The sequence below is a fragment of the Mustela nivalis genome (assembly GCF_964662115.1).
Source record: "Mustela nivalis genome assembly, contig: HAP1_SCAFFOLD_2102, whole genome shotgun sequence".
NCBI lineage: Eukaryota > Metazoa > Chordata > Mammalia > Carnivora > Mustelidae > Mustela > Mustela nivalis.
In genome coordinates, this window is record NW_028134562.1 from 54,188 (window position 1) to 75,606 (window position 21,419).

Here is a 21,419-nt window from a genome sequence, read left to right on the forward strand (position 1 = left end):
TCTGTTATCTCATGGTAAAGATCAGGTACGAAATATAAACACATAAGAACGCTTTTCATCAGACAGTTTACTGAGAGCCGCAGGTCCTTAAAATAGCTCAGTTTCTCTAGATTCAAAACGGAGGGAAGAAGGCAGTGGATTTTACCTCCATGATGATCTAACAACTTCTCTTCCTGAAACCTCACACCCCTTCTCTCTCATTCCACCTCCAACAGTGGAAGAGAACTGGCAGACTTCCCATTACCTCGTCTACACAGGGACTGCGTCCCTCTCTGTGTACTTTGCCTTCCCTCCTGTGACTTGGGCTGCCACCTTCCTTTGCCTTCTCAAGCATCTGGCTCCAGCAGTTTTTCCCTGTTCTGCATCTTCCAGTTTTCCCTCTCCACTGGATCATTCCCAGCAGCATATGCATTTGCTATAGTATCACCCATTGTAAGATGAAACAAACAAACAAACCTTCTTTACCCTGTATCCTTCCTAGTGATGACTTACTTCTCTCCTCCATTTAGAGCAAATCTCCTTGAAGGAGCTGTTATATTCTTTCTTGAATGCGCACAGGCTTTCAGCCCCTCACTCCCCTCTGCTGAAGGGGCTCTTGCCAAGGTCACCAATGACCCTGTGTCTTTAACTCCGGTGGTCGTTTCTCAGACCTCATCTTGCTTGACCAGCCTGCCCAGCATCTGATGCTCCTTCTTTCTCCAACTCTTTATAAACCCTTGGCTTCAGAGAACTCACTGTCTTGGCTCACTGCCTTCATCACTGTTCACTCTTCTGCATTTTCCTTTGCTGGCTTTTCCTTATTGCCCCCACCTTTAAATTTTGGGTATGCCGGGACTCAGTCTTTGGGTCTCTTCTCTGTATTCCCATTCCTTATATTTCCACTTCTGAAACTTTCTCACATCAGGGCCTACACGGGACAAAACGCCTTGTTTTGTCACCCTGGGATCATCAAGGTTGCCCTGGGCTGCCACATCTTGGCTCACTGTAACGTTTTTTTCTTTAAGATTTTATTTATTTATTTTATTTATTTAGAGCACGTGAGCAGGGGGAGGGGCAGAGGGAGACGGAGAGAGAGAGACTGTCAAGCGGACTCCATGCTGAACATGGTGCCCGATATGGGGCTCCATCCCATGACCCTGAGATCATGGCTTGAGCTGAAATCAGGAGTCAGGAACTTAACCAACTGAGCCACCTAGATACTCCCCGTAATGCTTTTATGGCAGAGAAATGCCAGCTACAAATCTTTACTAGATGATCTGTTCTCTGTTCCAGACTTTCAATAGCATCTGCACTTTGATCTCTAAATATGTATCTTTAGCCCAGATCCTTCCCCTAAATGTATCCTGCCTCCTGGAAGTCTCCATTTGGATGTCACTTTCAGCCAGACCTTGGTTCTTTTTCAGGAGGAATTACTCTAGAAATAGGTATAGATTTCGTGCATCCATGGAGGAGGTGAGTTCAAGGTCTTCCTACATTGCCATTAACAAGGCAGCCCTAAGGGTGAGGGGAGGGGTGATAGGGAGAGAGAGAGAGAGAGAGAGAGAGAGAGAGAGAGAAGGGAACACAGAGAATCAGTGTGAAAATCAGTTCCTGAGGCTTAACACTCAAATAAGAGAGTTCCAGAAAGTGAAATCAGAAAAAGCTGAGGAAGGATATAATTGGCTAATTCAGGGCACCAAAATTTCTAAGTTAAAATGACCCATCTCAGTACTCCTCTCAATGGATAATTAAAAAAAGAAAAAAAAAAAAGACATGAAATCACGAAATTTTAGACTTCCAGGGACAAAGAGAAAATTGTTAACAGGTTATAGAGAGGAAAAAAATAACATTCAAAAAGATTAAGCAACAGAATGACTTCTTACCACAATTCTCTGAAGAGGCCATGCCTGAAAATTTTTTTTAGTATAAAAATATTGACATTATAAAAAACTGTCATCATTTGCAGATCCTATGATTGTTTGACCTAAAAAATCCATGACCGTTAACTGAAAAATCCAACCATCAGAACTAGTAAGATGGCTGGATATAATACATGAAAAATCAGTAGCAGTTCTATGCCTATCAGTCTCTCAAACTCCTCAGGTTTTAACCAAACTCCTTTTTTCCCCACAACAGGGTATTTTGGATATTCACATTTCTGTGAATTTTATCATTACACTTTCAGTTACTCGGTCTACACACCTTAGGGTTATCCTTTAATTTTTCCTCCGCATTCAAACAGCAACCTTATATTACAGATCAATCCCACACGATGTCTTTTGAGGATGTCCCCTCTGATAGCACCAATACAACACCCATATATTTTCATTTACTTCATTCAACACAAGTCCAACTCCCTTCCCCCCTGACTTTGCTCTACAGTAGAGGCTGGAAATATGGAAATGCTTGAAATCTCAGCCTTGAAGCCAGGGGTGACCATTTCACATGGGTCAGGCCAGTGAGCCATTAGTCAGACATCCCTGGAAAGATTGCAGGGTTTTCAACAAAAACTAAGGAAGACCAACAGAATGGATAACATCTTTAAAGTGCTGGAAAAAACCAACCTATAATTATGTATCCAGTAAAAATACCCTTCAAAGAAGTGAAATAAAGGGGATTTCCTGAGGCTAAAGGAAAACAGCCTCAGATAGAAACACACACTGTAGGAAGGAATGAAGAGTGTCAGAAAGAAAGAATATGTGAGAAATATAAAGGAACGTTCCTTACTTAGAAACCAAATAATGATAGTGTTTTATACAATTCGTAATATATGCAGAAGGAGAAATATGACAATGTATAGGGGAAAAAAAGGCAAGAGTGGGGGCAACTGGGTGCCTCAGATGGTTAAGCTTCTGCCTTCCACTCAGGTCATGATCCCAGGGTCCTGGGATCCAGTCCTCCATGGGGCTCCCTGCTCAGCGGGGAGTCTGCTTTTCCCTCTGCCCCTCCCCCCTGCTTGTGCTTTCTCTCCCAAACAATATTTATTTATTTGACAGAGAGAGATCACAAGTAGGCAGAGAGGCAGGCAGAGAGAGAGGAGGAAGCAGACTCCCTGCTGAGCAGAGAGCCCAATGGAGGGCTCGATCCCAGGACCCTAAGACTATGACCTGAGCTGAAGGCAGAGACTTAACCACTGAGCCACCCAGGCGACCCTCTCCCAAACAATAAATAAAAATTTTTTTTTAAAATGGAAAGAAGAAGCAAGAGGGTATTAAAAATGGAGATAAGTTTCCTGTATTGTTTAGAAAGTAGTAAAAGCACTAATTTAAAGAATCTGCAGCAACAATTAAAAAAAATTTTTTTTAAACATTTTTTAAATTTATTTGAAAGATGGAGAGATCTCAAGTAGGCAGAGAGGCAGAAGCAGGCTCCCTGCTGAGCAGCGAGCCGGATGCAGGGCTTGATCACAGGACCCCGGGATCATAACGTGAGGTGAAGGCAGCAGCTTAACCCACTGAGCCACCCAGGCGTTCCTGCAGCAACTGTTTTTAAGTAAGCATGCGTATACTAATGTCCATGAAAAGATTACTAATGGAAAGATTACTCTAAGAATGTTTTTAAAGATAATATAGGAGAAAAATAGTTAAGACATTGATGAATCCAAAGAAGGCTAAACAGGAAGACTAAATCCAGTTTCTTTACTGAGGGTTTGTGGGACCCTAGACTGCCAAAAAGATATTGCCTAGAAATTATGCTCGAGGCAGAAAAAAAATCATTGTGTGTGTGTGTTTTTTTTTTTTTTTTAAACTCTGCATACCATGCAATGCCAGTGCTCATAGGGATGAAGGAAGCTCTTTAGCAACTTGGTAAGTGATCTTTTAGCCGATTTGGCGGTACACAGTACAACCTCTTTTATTTGTTAAGCCCAGACTCCGTTCTGAAGTAAGAAAAGGATAACAGATAAGTCAGAAAGATAGGAGGGAGCTGGATTCTGTAGGGTCTTGTAGACCACTATAAAGACTTTGACTCTAAGATAGGAAATCACCAGTAGGTTTTGAACACAGGAGTATCCTGATTTGGCTTTATTTTATTTTATTTTTTAATTTAAAACCATTTTTAAAAAAAGTAGGCTCCATGCCCAGTGTGGATCCCAAGGTAGGGCTTGAACTTACCACCTTGAGACTGAGACCTGAGCTGAGATCAAGAGTCAGATCCGTAACTGACTGAGCCGGCCAGGTGCCCTGACTTCTGTTTTAAAATTCTGAATGCTTTATTGAAAACAGGTAGTGGGAATGCACAGGCTAAAGCAAAGAGGTTGGTCTGGACACAGTTGTACTAAACCAAGAGGATGATGAATCTTTATAACCAGGATGGACAGTGGAGACAGAATCTTGGTACATTTGGGGTGACACCAACAGATTTTTTTCCTGATGGATCAGAGGGAGGGTGTTGGAGAAATAAAAAATTCTGACTACAAGAAGTCTGACCTGAGCCACTGGAAGAATGAACCCGCCATGTACAGATATGGGGAAGATGATGGGATAAGCATTTCTGAGACTAAGATCAAGAGATTGGTTTGAGAGATGTTATTTCTCTCTCATTCTCTTCCCTTCTGGAAAGTTTTCTTGACTTACCTTTTTAAAGTCTATTTTATGAAGTCTTTAAATTGTTGATTGCCAGGAGATTTTCCCATTTTTTAAAAATTTATTTATTAGAGAGAGCAAGCATGCAAGTGTGTGGGGGGAGGGAGAGAAGGAGGGAGGTAGAGAGAGAGAGAAAATCTCTAGCAAACTTGCTGCTGAGTGCGGGGCTCCCTATGGTACTCTACCTCATGACCCTGAGAGCATGACCTGAGCTGAAATGAAGAGTCAGATGCTTAACTGACTGCACTACCCAGGTGCCCCTCTAATATATTTTTTGAGTGTCCTTTTTCTAGAATTCCTACTCTTGTTTCATGGATGAAATATTTTTTCTCTCTGAAAACATTAGTTATAATATAAAAGTTTTTTTTTTTCCTGCCCCATGAGGTATTCCCCCCTCCCCCACACCCCAGGTTCCTTTCTTTCCAGGGTTTCATGTTTTTACAATTTTTATTCAAAGCTAGTAATTCTGCAAGGTTCATTGTAGAAAACAGCATTATCTGCCCCTATTCCTTTATCTCATTTTGCTACTTCCCTTCCCCCAGTCAAACACTCTCTGTTCTTTTAGCTGATATTTCTAAATACCATGCTTGCATTGCTACCTCTTGACTTTTCAGTTTCAGGTCCCATCCTTTTCATTGGTAAATGAGAATTTATCCCTCCTTCCTCTCTGTGCTGCCATAAGCCTGCTCTGTTGTCATCCCTCCATGCTTCTGATGTTATTAGGTAGTTAACTGCGTGGGAACACTATTATTCTCTGCCTGTTGCAATTATTATTTTTTTTCTTTTCTCTTTTTTAAAAAGATGTTATTCTTAACTCATCTCTACACCCACTGTGGTGTTCAAACTCACAACCCTGAGACCAGGAGTTGCAGGACTCCTGACTGAGCCAGCCAGGTGCTCCTCCCCCTTTTCTTACTGATTTGTAGGAGTTCTTTATATAGCTAGGCTATTATTCCTCTGTTAGTTGTATGTGTTGCAAAAAGTCCTCATTCTGAGTCTGTCTTTTCACTTCTTTATATAGAACTTTATAGTGCTATTGTTATATAGAACTTTAAATCCTAATGTAATCACACATAGCAGTCTTTTCTTGATGGTTTGTGGTTTTCCCCCTCTTGTTAAAGGAAATTACCGAGAGGTCATGAAACTGTTTTCCTGTATTTCCTTCTAAAAATGTAAAATCTTGCTTTTCACATTCAGAACTTCAATGTACCTGCAAAATAAATTTTTCTGTATGATCTGAGGTAGGGATAAACTTTACATGATTTTCCATGTAGGTTATCAGCGATCCCAACGCCATTTATTGAAAAGCTACTGTGGGATCTGATTGACTGGGTCATGCTGATGGCAGCTGTGGCCAAGAGGGTGGCCAGAAAGCAGCTGTGGAGTCCAACAGACTTGCAAGTTGAAAACTTGAGATTTTTGCATCTTGTTCTGCTCTGCTCCTAAGGCATTGCACCTCTTGGCCCCATTGCTGCCCCCGGAGTCCATTTGAAGGGCATGGTTGGATGGCGTGTCTGAGCCCGGGGAATGGTGGAGCTGCCCCCCCTTGGTCACCTCCAGTGGGTGCTTTGCCCCAGACCAGCCCTGTGACCTCTATGAGGAAGGTGTTGCTCTGGGATTGGAAAGAGTGGGAGGAGACAAGAAACAAATGGGGACAAAAAGCAGCAGTGATTGGAATCCCAGGCGGCAAGAATCCATTGCTTCTGCTCTGGTTGGTGGTGGTACCATGACAGAAAGCCACGAGTTTGTCCCATGCGTTGTGAAGCAAAGGTGATTGGGAAAGACAGCGAGAAGATAGGATGAGTATTTGATCAGCCCACAAGGACTGAAGTTCAGATCTCAAAACGCCCTTGCTAATTATCCCCACAAAAATGGAGAGACTTGTTTTACGCTGGAAGATTTTATTTTGCTGTCCCTTCTAAAAGGGGCGTCAGGTTCAGATACAAAGACTTCAGTGGGGCACCTCTGACATCCCAAATGCGAAATTAAAGTAACAATTCAGACTGGAACCTTGGGGCACGAAGCTGGTGGAAAAAAGATGCCTCTCCCCTTGAAAGTGGTAGTTTGGAATGGCAAATTGGCAGGGGATTAGCTAACTTTAAAGAAGATGAGGGGTGTTAATGATGTTGACTCAGGAAAGGTTGGAAAGTCCAAAGGAAAGGGGAGACATTCTGAAAGGAATTCAAAGGAAGAAAACTAAAAAACAGCCTGCTGGAAGGGTCTCCCAGATTCTGCTCAAAGCAATAGGAAAAGAGAATCTGAGTTTAATAAGGCAGATGCTGAAAGTGAACCTTGTACAGAAAGTTAGCTTGATTAAAAAAAAAAAAAAAGTTTTAGCTCCATTTCTGACGCTGGAGCAAACAACAAGCCCCTGGAGTAACCAATGGAGAAAAGTGACTGTTAAAAAAAAAAAAAAAGCAAAAAACCCCCAAGAAAACCAAAAAGCCCCAAAAAACTCATTGAGTTCAGGATCAAATTTTTGTTTTGAACAAATAACTTCTGGCAGCGTAAACAAATTCTGTTCAAGCGAAGAAGCACAAGGAAAAGTGTGAGGAAACCTTTTCGGAAGCCGGGGAACTATAAACAAAAGTAGAAACCGGGGGAAGGAAGGAACATTTGCATCCTGACAGTTGAAAATGTGGCTCTGAAATGGACAACTCATAAACTGAGAAAGACTATTTCTCTGAAAATATGTCAAGAAGATACCGTTCCACAGACACAAATAGATAAAAGGAAAACAAGCCTATGTTTTCCCAGCGAATAGAACAGAAAAGCTCTTCAGCCATTCCCCGCCCCTCCCCACCCACCACAATGCAAAGTCTTTAAGAAATGGACACCCCCTTGGTCACCTTTTAATTTTGTCCAAGAGACGATTTTCCATGAGCCATGGAAGTTCTTCATTGCTACTGTAATTCTCAGTCAGGCAAAAGGACAATGCCTTTGTTTTGAGAGTTTCTGGAGAAGTGTTTTGGCTGAGGTAGCAGGAGCCCCAGATTAGAGAGATGGGTCAGAACCTCTTAAACCTCTTGGTCTCTATGATCTTCTTCTTCTTCTTTTTAAAGATTGTATTTATTTATGTGACAGAGACACAGGGAGAGAGGGAACACAAGCAGGGGGAGTGGGAGGGGAAGAAGCAGGCTTCCCACTGAGCAGGGAGCCAGATGTGGGGCTTGATCCCAGGACCCTGGGATCATGACCTGGGCCAAAGGCAGACGCTTAACGACTGAGCCACCCAGGTGCCCTGCTCTTTGATCTTTGAGCACTGTCAAGTTCTCAGCTGAACATCTGACCAAGCAGCGGAGGTATCCGATTGAGCCTCCTGGGACTGGCAACTATGGCAATGACTCTTACTGAATTTTTTTACATTAGTGAGTGGAAACAGGTGCATCCTGAAGACCATAAGCTAAATAAATATCATGAATGGCTTTGGGAAACTTGTGAAAAATTAATTCTGTCTTAAAAGTCTTTGAAGTTTTCAAACTCCTTTTTTATACATGACTTTGTACTTGATTCATAAGAGCCCCATTAAGTGCAACCCTGCTTCATAGGCATGTAGATTTTAATCAGTCCAGTTGGAAACATAATGTAGGGTTTTTTTTTGTTGTTGTTGTTTCAAATACACACACACACACACACACACACCCCTATATATATATTTAAATATTTTATTTACTTGACAGAGAAAGAGACCATACGGGAGAGAGGGAACGCAAACGGGGGTGGGAGAGGGAGAGGCAGGCTTCCCGCCGAGCAGGGAGCTCGATCCGGGGCTCGATCTCAGGATTCTGGGATCAGGACCTGAGCTGAAGGCAGATGCTTAATGCCTGAGCCACCCAGGTGCCCCTCAAATTTTTATTTAAATTCTAGTTAGCTAACATACAGTGTAATGTTGGTTTCAAGTGTAGAATTTAGTAATTCCTAACTTACATTTAACCCAGTGCTCATCACTAGAGTCCTTCTTAATACCCATCTAGTCCACCCTCTACCCACGTCCCCTCCAGAAACCTTGTTTGTTGTCTATAGTTGGGAGTCTTTTATGGTTTGAGTCCCTCTCTCTTTTTTTGTCTGCCTTCCCCTATGATCGTCTGTTTTACTTCTTAAATTCCACACACAAGTGGAATCATATGGTATTTGCCTTTGGCTGACTTTATTTTGCTTAACATTAGACTCTCTGGCTCCATCCACATTGTTGCAAATGGCAGGATGTTCTTTTTGATGGCTGTGTAATATTCCATTGTGTGTATATATACACACCATGTCTTCTTTATCCATTCATTAACTGATGGACATTTGATCTCTTTCCATAATTTGCCTATTGTTGATAATGTAGCTATAAGCATTGAGGTGCATGTGCACTTTCAAATCAGTGTTTTTGTATCCTTTTTAACTTTTTGAAGAATCTTCATACTGTTTTCCAGAGTGGCTGTACCAGTTTGCATTCGCAATGGCAGTGTAAGCCGGTTCCCCTTTCTCTGCATCCTTGCCAACATCTGTTGTTTCCTGTGTTGTTAATTTTAGCCATTCTGACAGGTGTGAAGTGGAAGCTCATCATGGTTTTGGTTTGCATTTCCCTGATAATGACTGATGATTTTCTTAATGTGTGTAACCCTGATAGATCTTTGCTACTAATACTAGAATATATTTGGAGATTTAAGAAAAAATAAATTATCTGACAGCAATCCAAAAAATGCAAATGACTTTTCTAATAATGAAATGTGATTTGAAGTTTAGAAAAAAAAAAGCTTCTGTTCTTCACTGGTATTTTTAGTGCCCTTCCTATCATTTGTCAAATTCACACATATGTTTAAGTCTTGTGTTCTTTTTAATTTTTTTAAAGATTTTATTTATTTATTTGACAGATCACAAATAGGCAGAGAGGCAGGCAGATAGAGGAGGGGTGAAGCTGGCTCCCTGTGGAACAGAGAGCGGGATGCGGGGCTCGATCCCAGGACCGGAGACCATGACCCAAGCTGAAGGCAGAGGCTTAACCCACTGAGCCACCCAGGCGCCCCTTGTGTTCTTTAAAAAAAAAAAAAATTATTTATTTGAGAGCGAGAGAGTGAGTGAGAGAGCGCACAATTGGGGGAGGTACGGAGGGAGAGGGAGAAGCAGACTCCCCACTGAGCAGGGAGGCTGATGGCTGGACTGGATCCCAGGAACCTGAGATCAGGACCCGGGACAAAGGCAGAGGCTTAAACAATTGAGCCACCAGGTGCTCCTAAGTCTTGTGTTCTTTTTATGCCTTTATGTGTATATTCTTTTTTGTGTATTCCATTGGTCTACTGCTTCAATAACAATGTCTTCATTATTATAGTTTGACTATATGTCTTTGATATCTAGGATGTTTTTGTTCTTCAATAATTTCTTGGCTATTCCTAGCCTTTGTTGTTCTGTATAAATTTTAAGATCATCTTATCAAGTTCCATGAGAATCCCTTTTGGGATTTTGATTTACAGTTGCATTGCATTTATATATTAGATTGGAGAATTAGCCTGATTTTGGTTATGGTATTAGGTATTCCCTTTCATGAATGTGGCATACATTTTCCAGTTTTCTTTAATGTCTCTCAGCGACATTTTATACTTTTCTCTGTGGAACCCTGGCATGTATTTTGTTAGATGCATTTATTTATGTTTTTACAGTTATTATAAAGTGATATTTTTCAGAGAAAATGTCTGTCATAGGCATATAGGGATGAAATTGCTTTATGTGTATTTATATAAAGCACAGCTTTGCTGAATTCTTAATATAATATTTTGGGTTTTCTAACTACATAATTTTATCACATGATTAATAATAATTTGATCCTTTCATCCTTTAGTCCTCTTATTTATCTTACATGTTTTACTCTGCTAATATCTCTAGTACATCATTGAACAGAAATAAAGATGCATTTATCTTTGTTGCTGATGATTAAGGGATATTCTGTCTCAATTCTAATATTACTTTTGCAGTAGGATTTTGGTATTTATTTTCTATTCCCAGCTTGCTGAAGAGTTTTTTGTTGTAGGGTCTCCTGGGTGGCTCAGTCAATTAAGCGTCTGCCTTCGGCTGAGGTCATAATCCTGGGGTCCTGGGACCGAGTCCCACGTTGGACTCCCTGCTCAGCAGGGAGTTTGCTTCTCCCTCTCCCTCTGCCCCTCCTCCCTGCTTGTGCTCTCTCTCTCTCTTTCTCTGTGTCTCCTTTAAAATAAAATCTTAAAAAAAAAAAGTTTTTGTTGTAAAAGGATCTTGAATTTTACCAAATGCTTGTGTATGTGTGTATATGCCTGCACGTACCTGCAGAATCTTTCAAAGAATTGTGCTTTTTATCCTTCAGCTTGTTATGTGGTGAATTACATGACTCTGGTTAGCTTTTATTTTATTTATTTGGTTTTTAAATTAAATTTAATTTTATTATTTTTTAAAAAATTTTATTTATTTATTTGACAGACGGAGATCACAAGTAGGCAGAGAAGCAGGCAGAGAGAGCGGAGGAAGCAGGCTCCCTGCTGAGCAGAGAGCCTGATGCGGGGTTCGATCCCAGGATCCTGAGATCATGACATGAACCGAAGGCAGAGGCCTTAACCCACTGAGCCACCCAGGCGTCCCTTATTTGTTTTTTTTTTTTTTTTTAAAGATGTATGTATGTATTTATTTATTTATTTGAGAGAGACAGGAAGAGAGTGACGGTGCGGGGCACGGGATGGGCAGAGAGAGAGGGAAAGAGAAACTCAGGAAGACTCCAGTTTGAGTGCAGAATAGGATGTGGGCCTGGATCCCACAACCCTGAGATCATGACCCTAGCCAACACCAGGGTTTGGAGGCATAAATGACTGCGCTTCCCAGGCGCCCCTAGTTTTTATTTTAAAAAATATATATTCCTAGATGTGGTTTGCTAGTATTTTTTGAATTTGGCCCATAGTTTTTCTTATTGCTTTCTCATGGGTTGGTGTCAAATTTATGTTAGTTTCATAAAATGGGCTAAGTGGCCTTCTTATTCTTTTTGTTGTTGTTTGTTTTTCTTATTTTTATTTTAAAAAAAGATTTATTTATTTGACAGAGAGCACACAAGGATGGGGAGCAGCAGGCAGAGGGAGAGGGAGAAGCAAGCTCCCCACTGAGCAGGGAGCCCAAGGCAGGACTCATTCCCAGGTTCCCAGGAGCAGGACCTGAGCCAAAGACAGATGCTTAATCAACTCAGCCACACCCATGAGCCCCTGTTTTTTAATTCTTTTAATTTTTAATGAAAAACATGGTTTATGAAGTTAGAATAATCAATTACTTGATTGGATGAATTTACCTTTGAAATTGGTTTTGACATTTTTTTTTCTTTTTCCTTTGTGGGTTTAGTTTTAATGACGGATTATATTTCCTATATAGTTTTAGGATTATATAAGTTTTCCTTTTCTTTCTGGATAAGTTATATTTCCTTGTGAAATTATCTATTTCATGTAATGCCCGGCTATATTGCGTTAAATCGTAGATAGTACCCTCTTCAACTTTTTTGAATCTCTACTTTTTTCCTGATATTATTTGTGTCTATTTGCTTTTTGGGTTGGTTTTCAGAGTTTTATCCATTATATCAGCTTTCGGTTTTGTTTATCTTTATTGTAGTTTTTTCTATTGTATTATTATACTGTTGTCATTTTTAGGTGTGGTAATGGCATTAAAGTTTTATATTTTAAAAAGATTCCACAGAGAGTGTTTTTGAATGAAAAGATAGAAATTATGGAATTGCTTTAGGCTAGGAGGATTTAGATGAAGCAAGATTGGCCATTTGTTGATTATTACTGAACCTGAGTGTCAGATAATAAAAACTCACAGTTCTATTTTCCTGTGTGTTTGAAAATTTCCATAATAAAAAATTAAAATATACCACATTTATTTCTTCCTTTATAAATGTAGTCTGATATTCTTTTTCTAATTTAAGTGAGAAACTTAGTTTATGAATTTTTACTTTTTTTTTTTTTCCCTTTCCTACTTCAAGGTTTTAAGGTGACATGTTTTCTTTATATATAAGTTATCTGCATCTTGCAAGTTTTTAAAGCAAGGTATCTTTTACCAATGAAATGCACAGATCCCAAATGTACAGTTTGGTCAGTTCTAATAAATTCATATATTCTTGTAACCTGCACACTTATCAAGTTTCAATCAACCCAGAAAGTTATTTCATGTTTCTTCTTGGTCAAGCCTCCCTCCCTAGAACCAGCCACTCTCCTGGATTTTGTCACCATCGGTAACTTCAACCTGCTTTTGAAGTTCCTCAGAGCCTGTCCTCTGTTATCTCTGACTTCTTCTCATTCAGCATAAGACTTTTGAAATTCATCCACATTATGTGTATCAGTAGTTCACTCCTTTCTATTTGATAATAGTATTCCTTTGGATGAATAAATTATAATTTATTCAATCATTCTTCTATTGAGGAATGCTTGGGTTGTTTCCACGTTTTGGCCATTATGAACGCGCTGTTATTAACAGTCTCATGTGTTAGTTTTCACACGGACATGGTTCTATTTTTCATTACTCTTGGGTAAACACCTGGGAGGAGAATTATTGGGTCAATTGAGTAGTGCATGTTAAACTTTCTAAGAGACCTCTAAACGGTTTTCCAAAGTGATGTTTGCATTTTATACTCTTTTTAGAAATCTATCAGAGTTCTGGTTGTCCCATTATCCTCTCTGATTTTTAAAAATATTATCCATTCCCAGGGCACCTGGGTGGCTCAGTGGGTTAAAGCCTCTGCCTTCAGCTCAGGTCATGATCTCAGGGTCCTGGGATCAAGCCCCATATCCGGCTCTCTGCTTGGCTGGGAACCTGCTTCCTCCTCTCTCTCTGCCTGCTTCTCTGCCTGCTTGTGATCTCTGTCTGTCAAATGAATAAATAAAGTCTTAAAAAAAATTTTTTTTTAAATCCATCCTAGTGGAAGAGGGGTGGGATCTCACGGTGGTTTTGAATGGCATTGCATGGTAATACCGGTAAGACCTTCTCACCGGCTCACCTGCTCTTTGTGTATCTTCTTATATAAAATGTCTCTGTTTTGGAGTTGGTTATGGAGGGGACATGACCTCCAGTCGACCCCTCGGCACCTCAGCCCCTCCTCTGTCCCTGCAACATCCACTGCCCACTGTTCCACAGCCAAAGCCTTTTCAAGGGCGTGACCTTGAGAGGATACAGTGTTGAGATCAGCTGGGCAGTTTGTTTCTGAAGCCTTTAAGATTCTGCCGGGGTGCGATCTACTCATCTGGCAGCTGCTCAACACAAACCTTGTAAGTGAATCCCCTCACTTATTAAACCCGCCACCCTCCCCATCTGGGAGGCTTCCTTTCCCTTCCATCTCTCCGTCTCTCCCTGCCCTCCATGTATGGAGTCTAGTTTGCAAACAAATGCTATTTATTTATTTATTTTTCAAAAGATTTTATTTATTCGACAGAGAGAAGGAGCGCAGGAGCAGAGAACAAGTGGAGGGGAAGGGAAAGGAGGGGCAGGGGGAGAGGGAGAAGCCGACTTCCCACTGAGCAGGGAGCCAGGGGCAGGGCTCCATCCCAGGACTGGGGATCATGACCTGATCATGACCTGAGACAAAGGCAGGTGCTTAACTGATCAAGCCACCCACGCCCCTGCAACACTATTTATTTTTTTCACTTGGGTTGTCTTTTTATTATCAATATGTTGGAGTTCATTCATGTATCTTCTGGATACAAGTCCTTTGTCAGCTACATGTGTTAAGAATTTTTCTTCTAGTCTGTGGCTTGCTTTTTCTTTCTTTTAATGAAACTTTTGGAGAGCAGAAGTTATTCCTTTTGATGATATCTAGTTTCTCAAGAATTTTATTTTATGTGTAGTGTCTTCAGTGTCCTTTTAAGACATCTTTGCGTACCCCAAATTAGCCAGGATAGTCTCCTACTGCTCCTCCAAGCTTTATGGTTAGAACTTTTTCATTTTGTTCTCTAATCAGCCTATTTTATCTGAAAATGTCTTTATTTGAACTTCATTCTGTTGGGACATTCTTTCTGGATATTGAATTCTGGGGTAGCAGCCTTTTTTCTTCTTTTAGCCCTTTAAAGAGGTTGTCTTCCTGTCTTTTGACTCTATAGTTTCTGATGAGAAAGGAGGAGTAATTCAAAATATTGATCTATGTTTTCTCCAGCTGCTTTCAAGATTTTTCCTTCTAGTATTGGTTTAACCAGTTTGACTATGATATGTGCAGGGGTTTTTGTTTGTTTTGATTTTTGTCCTTACTCTACTAGTGTTTTGCAGAACTTCTTGAATAGGTGAATTTATCTTTTTTTTTTTTTTTTTAAACCAAATTTGGGAAAGTTCCAGCCATTATTTCTTCAAAGATTTATTTTGGCTTTTTCTCTTTCCTTGCCTCTGGTACTGTAATTGTTTCACAAGCCCCAAGGCCCCACATATTTGCTTCAGAATAAGTGTCTGGTGGTGTTCCCGTCCTGTGTCCAACTTTTCTCACGCCTATTTCATAAAGGTCTATGGAATAGAGTTGGTCATGGGTATAGATTCTGTGTACCGGCACCGTTAGGGGTTCTCACCTATCATACTAATCTTTGTTTCCTTTTTAGAAATTCATTGAAAGTTCCATGCTTTTCCTTTTCCGTCTCTCTTTTTTAAAGATATTATTTATTTATTTGACAGAGAAAGAGGGAGCACAAGCAGAGGGAATGGAAGAGAGAGAAGCAGGCTCCTTGAAGCAGGCTTCAGAAGCAGGGAGCCTGACAGGGAGCTCGATCCCAGGACACTGGGATCATGACCTGAGCCAAAGGCAGACACTTAACAACTGAGCCACCCAGGTGTCCCAAGTTCCATGCTTTTCTAAAATCCCTCTGTGGTCGCCTCTTCTGCTTCCCTCTGCTATGCCAAGGATGAAGGCAGTCATGCTTGTCTGTTTTTGGATTTTGTTTCATTAGGTTGAATCACATCCTTGGTTCTGTGATATACTTGAGAAAGCAGTGATTTTGTGGTTTTCACCTCCACCTTCATCTCATTAGGGTGGGAACAATATTCTCTCACAACTTTCTACATCCCTATTGGTTTTGACATGCTCTAGTTGAACATTTTTTTTTTCCATTCTACAAACTTTCTAATTTCCATGACAATGTCCCCCCCCACCTCTATGTATGTCTGGTATTTTAAAATATCCAAATATACATATTTTTAGAAGATTATTATTATTATTTTTAAGAGATTTTATTTATTTATTTGACAGACAGGCAACACCAGCCAAGGAACACAAGCAGGGGAAGTGGGAGAGGTAGAAGCAGACTCCCCACTGAGCAGAGAGTCTGATGTGGGACTCCATCTGAGGACCATGGGATCATGACCCTATCTGAAGTCAGATGCTTAACAACTGAGCCACCCAGGCATCTTTAATAGTTATTATTTTTACTATTGATTCCCAACATCGAATTACATGTCAATGAGATTGAGGCAGGGGTGTTTGGAGTGTTTACTATTCGCTATGATGTGCCTTATATCTTTGAATGGTCTTTTTTTTTTTTTTTTTTTAAAGCCTTATTTAAGTAATCTCTATACCCTGCGCGGGGGTCTTGAACTCATGACCCCGAGATCAAGAGTCACATGCTCTGCTGACTGAGCCAGCCAGCTAGGTGCCACTGAATTCAGGTTTTATGAATGCTGCATGTGAATAAAACAACACATACTCCTTAGTTATTGGTTCATTAGGGAAAGTTGTTGATCAAATGATTCTAAGTCTTTATTAATTTTTGTCCCCTGGATTGCAACTTGCTGGAAGAGGCATATTAAAAATCTCCTACCATGATTATGGATTTGCCAGTTCCTTGTAATTCTTTAATTTTTGCTTTATATAGCGCAAGTCATGGGATTATGCAAGTACAGGTGTAAGATTGCCTCTTTCCTTATGGTGTGATGACCCACTATTCTCGCGTAGGTGTCATTCGCCTTCAAGGCTATGTAACTTTAGTTTATGTTCCCCGCTCTTGTTTCCGCTGTATTTCTGTTGGGATGTAGGAATTTCCCATTTTTTTCTATTTTTCCCACTGTAGATGAAACTCCCCCTTTCCGTTTTGTCTAGCATGTCAGTGTGTGTATGTGGGTGAGTGTATATGCAGGTGTGTGTGTGTGTGTGTGCACGTGCGCGTGTGCTGCTGAGGCTTGCAGCATGAAGTCTGCTCCATCTCTGGCCCTTATGGTCCATCAGGGCCTCTCTGACCATGACCTTTAACTCTTTCCCATCACTAAATGCTGTGTTTTCATGTCCTCATCCGCATTCCCCAGCAAGGGACAGATTGGCCTTGCTTGTCATTTTGCTCTGATGCCATCCTGGGGGACCTGGCCTGAGTATGAGTTAGCTGCCCTTGGGACACAGGCTCATCCCTACACAAGCTGGGTCTGGTTTCATGTACAGGGTGCTGCAGAAAGGCCAACTGGCCAACTTGCTCCTTCTGTGTGTGGGCTGTTAGTGAACTTGTCCTTGTTTGGTGTTCATTGTCAGACCTTCTTCTCCATCTCTCCAGTCACCTGGCCCTTCATCACAGATGGAGACTGTTGGGAAATGTTGGGAAATGCTTCTGAAATGGGCTGCTGAGCAAAGTCTTAGAAAGCAGAGCATGGCAAACAGGCTCTTAGGACTTTTTTTTTTTTTTTTAAATTAGAGAGCATGAGGGGGTGGGGAAGAAGGGGCAGTGGGAGAGGGAAAGGAGAATCTTAGGCAGGCTCCACGCCCAGTGTGGAGTCAGACGTGGGGCTCCATCTCATGACCCTGAGATCCTGACCTGAGCGGAAATCAAGAGTCAGATGCTTAACTGACGGAGCCACCCAGGTGCCCCTCTTAGGACTTTTTATGTAAGGGAGGTCTTGCCTGTCTGAGAGCAGTGGGGTCCGATTTTATAGCTATTCTGATCTTCAGGACCCGTCCGAGTACAGGAAAGTGTCCCCATTTGAAATAGGAGGGTCTGTTATTTATTTCCATTCTAGGAAGCTCCGGGATCCAATCTCAGATAACTCATCTCCTTGGCCTGTTGATCAGTTATCCTGGGTGAGTGGTCCGGGAGTTGCACTCTCTGTAAATCCCAGAGCGATAGCTTATCAGAGCTGGAAGGAATCTTAGGAATCTCTTCCCACCTTCTCACATTGTTTCATCAGAGTGGATTTCGAATCTGCAGCGACAGGAATGTCTAGAAATTAAAGACTAGGAAGGGTTGTGGTCCCTTGATGTGTAATGGGGGTTTGTGTGGTAAATGGTTTGAGTGGGGGTGGGATTTACTCATAGGGCCTTTGGGCAGGATGGAGGGAGTGGGGGAGGGGTGGGGGGATTGTGAAAGCTGCTCTAAGCCTCTTGTTGTCTGCACAGGGGAAGGACAGTCTCCCTCCATGTCTTGTTTCCAATGTCATGTGTTTCCTGCCTTTCCTTCTTTCATTGCTTTCCTATATATAAACCATTAACCCCTGGTTCCTGTAATCTTTGTTTTTTTCCCTCCTAACCTATGACATAAAGTATTAATTTTTGGCATTTTTTCCTTTTTCTTTGAAGTACTCCTTCTGGCTACAAAAACTTCCAATTAAGTTTTTTAAATAAAAGATAGAAGTTAAAAGCAACGGCTGCCTCGGGTTAGCAGGATGGAAACTTGTAGTTGCTTGAAGCTGTACTTCAAAAAGAGAAAACTCAATTTTAAAAGTGTAGAAGTTTATTCATAAAATACGTTGTGCTCAAAAAATGGATTCTCTGGGCTGCAGAAGAGTCAAGCTGTAGGTCAGTGGTTCTGTTGTATTTATTTACAGAATATTTTGTTTCTGTGTAGTGTTTTCATTCTAAACAAAAGTAAAGAGAAATTTTGGGGCATCTGAAGCGTTCCAGTCTCAGGAATGTTAATTAAGTTAATATTGAGATTCTCATCTTTGCTAACTGCCAAGAACTTTGACGAAGTTCTTATGTATCCTTTCGGGTACTAGTGATACATACAAAAGAGTATTGAATTCATCTCAAACTTTTTTTTTTTAAAGCAATTTCCCTTATTTCTATTTTTTTTAAAAGATTTTATTTATTTATTTGACAGAGAGAAATCACAAGTAGAGAGGCAGGCAGAGAGAGAGAGAGAGGGATGCAGGCTCCCTGCTGAGCAGAGAGCCCGATACGGGACTTGATCCGGGGACCCCGAGATCATGACCTGAGCCGAAGGCAGCGGCTTAACCCACTGAGCCACTCAGGTGCCCCCCTTATTTCTATTTTTTAAAAAAATATTTTATTTTTATCTATTTTCATTTTGAGGGGTGGGGAAGGAGCAGGGGGCGAGAGAGAATCTCAAGCAGGCTCCATGCCCAGGGTCCCAGCACAGAGCCCGACTCCTTGAAAGGAGTCTGAGAAAGTTGGGTTAAAGGGTGCAGAGCTTCTCCCGTGTGCCAAGCCCTCCTGGCTGGCTAGGGTGTCCATATTTCCCACGAAAGCCCTACTCTTCACTTGTGCTCTGCAGGCCTGACTGACCTTACACTTTTTGAGGGACATGATCCTCTTTTCCTAATTTCTTGATCTGTGTGCTACTATTACCATTTTTCAAAGAGATCTGCCTCTGGAGCTCTAAGCCCACATCTGCCCACATCCCTCATCTGACTTGCAAGGGTGTGGGGGGCTTTGGGGGACCGAGCAAGGGAAATGATATCACCACAACGTGGCAGTAGCGCACACCAGCTTGATGGGGTGGTGCTTTCCTATTTCCCTGCTATGAAGTCCCTCTAGTAGGTACGTGAGTGTGGGGCATATGGGGGGAATTGCTACTCAGGAGAGGAGGGGGCAGGGGACTTGCTAGGGAGGGAGATTTATGTGTCTAGGGGGGTGGCTGTCAGCAGCACAGTGGGGAGGTCCCCCCCCCCCCCCCCGGTGTGAGAGTGCTCTGAAAGTCAGTAGCCCTTGAAGTCTTGTAACCATGATGCTGTTTTATCAAGGGCCTTCAGATGCTGGGTGAGTTTTGTGTACTGTGCAAGGCAGGGAGGCCCTGAATGCCTAAAAATCTGTTTGTTTGGACGGTTTGTAAATGACTGAACGTGTAAAAAGTTTGAGCTTGGTGCCAGTGGGTTCCTGAGCTCCCAGGCCTCAGCTGGCAGGGGGCAAAAACATAGGGGCCTTCCACAAAGGCCGTCTTTGGCTCATTCATACAACAGCCCCTCAATCCAGTCTCCACACAGAAACCTGAGCAGGTTTTAAAAATGCAGATTAGGACTTGTTACTGTTCTCCTTTCTTATGGTTTCCGTTTGCTTGGAATATGCTTGCCCACTCCTTTATCCTGGCAAGACAGTGATGCCAGGGGGCAAGATCTGACGGAGCTGGAGCCAGGGGCCAGGGTGGACGACATGGAAAGGTATACAAAGGCCAGGAGGAGAGCCTGGTGTGTCAAGTTGAAGAGCAGCTCCTGCAAAGGGGTTAGAACCATGAGGGCCCAGCCCAGCACCCTGTGCATGGTAAGTGCTCCCCAGCATTTGGTGATGAATGGGCCCTTAGGTAAGTTCCTCTTTGGGACTCTTCTCTGATTGAAGTTTGACCCTAATATGAGCAAAAGGACCATGTGTGGGGAAGCCCGCAGCACGTAGAAGGCTTGAAAACAACACGCCTGTAGGAGTGTTCAGCTTGTTATTGGCTCCAATGATCTGCCCTTAGAAGTTGTCTTTTGTGCTCTAAAATGTATTTCAAGAAAACCTACCTTATTTTAAAATCGACGTTTTAACATTTTTAAAAAAAATATTTTATTTATTTATTTGACAGACAGAGATCACCAGTAGGCAGACAGAGGGAGGGCAGGGGAAGTAGACTCCCTGCTGAGCAGAGAGCCAGATGCGGGGCTCGATCCCAGGACCCTGAGATCATGACCTGAGCTGAAGGCAGAGGCTTTAACCCACTGAGCCACCCAGGCACCCCAACGTTTTAACAACATTTTACAAAATTCTGATTTGGGGCGGGTGCCGGGGAGTGGTTCAGTCGGTTAAGCGTCTGACTCTTGATTTTGGGTCAGGTCATGATCTCAGGGTCGTGGGATCGAGCCCGGTGTTAGGCTCTGTGCTTGGCGGGGAGCCTGCTTGAGATTCTCTCTTTTCCTCTCCCTCTGCATGCCTCCCTGCACCCCCCTTCCGGCAACTTGCGCTCTGTCTCTAAAATAAATAAATAAATAAATAAATAAATAAATAAATAAAATTCAATTTTTTCTTAATTGGTGATTCAAGTAGGAAAAAAAATTCTATTAAAAAATATTAGCTCACTCGACTCATCTAGTTGAAGTAGCAGCAGTCCTCTGTGCCTTCTTTTGGTGGGTGAACGTTGACAGAGAGACTGTGTCTATGTCCACCGGTTCACTGGGACCGGAGAATATGGCCACGTAGAGGTTTCTAGTTACAGGGTGATGAGTTTGGACCTAGCCTTGAGTTTACAGGTTGCAGGAATTTCTCTGCCTTTGATTTTGATGAAGTGTGAGAGTTGCCTCTAGTTATGTCAGCATCTTCGGATATTATTACATTAACATTTGCTTTATGCTTCGTTTTTTTTATTCACTATTTTTGATGTCACCCGTTTTATGGCCCCAGGGATGGTTTCTAGAAGCTTTGTGACAGCAGCTAGTTCTGTCCTTCGAATAATCTGGAGTTCCTAAAAAGACCACTTTCCTTATTTAGAGGAGTTATACTTTCTCTTACATTATTTGTAATCTGAGTACCCAAAATTCTTAGTCACCCACCACACCAATTTGGATGGACACACTTAAGCAATTTGGAAAGGGGAGGGCTAACAAACAGCGTCTCTGAGGCTTTGCTATACCAGGGTGACCATGCAACAGGGACATGTTCAAAGGCATCATTTGGTGGTATGTTGATTTTTTGTAGTCTTCTAAAAATATACAGTAGTT

The 21,419-nt window shown here is 41.8% G+C and overlaps 1 pseudogene across 1 annotated transcript; it reads left to right on the plus strand.

Annotated features, from left to right (window-relative positions):
- Positions 1-6,685: 6,685 nt before the first annotated feature.
- LOC309858252 (methyl-CpG-binding domain protein 4-like) lies at positions 6,686-19,989 on the plus strand (annotated as a pseudogene). The gene is made up of 2 exons: positions 6,686-7,627; positions 19,823-19,989. The product of its transcript is annotated as a methyl-CpG-binding domain protein 4-like (transcript).
- Positions 19,990-21,419: the final 1,430 nt, after the last annotated feature.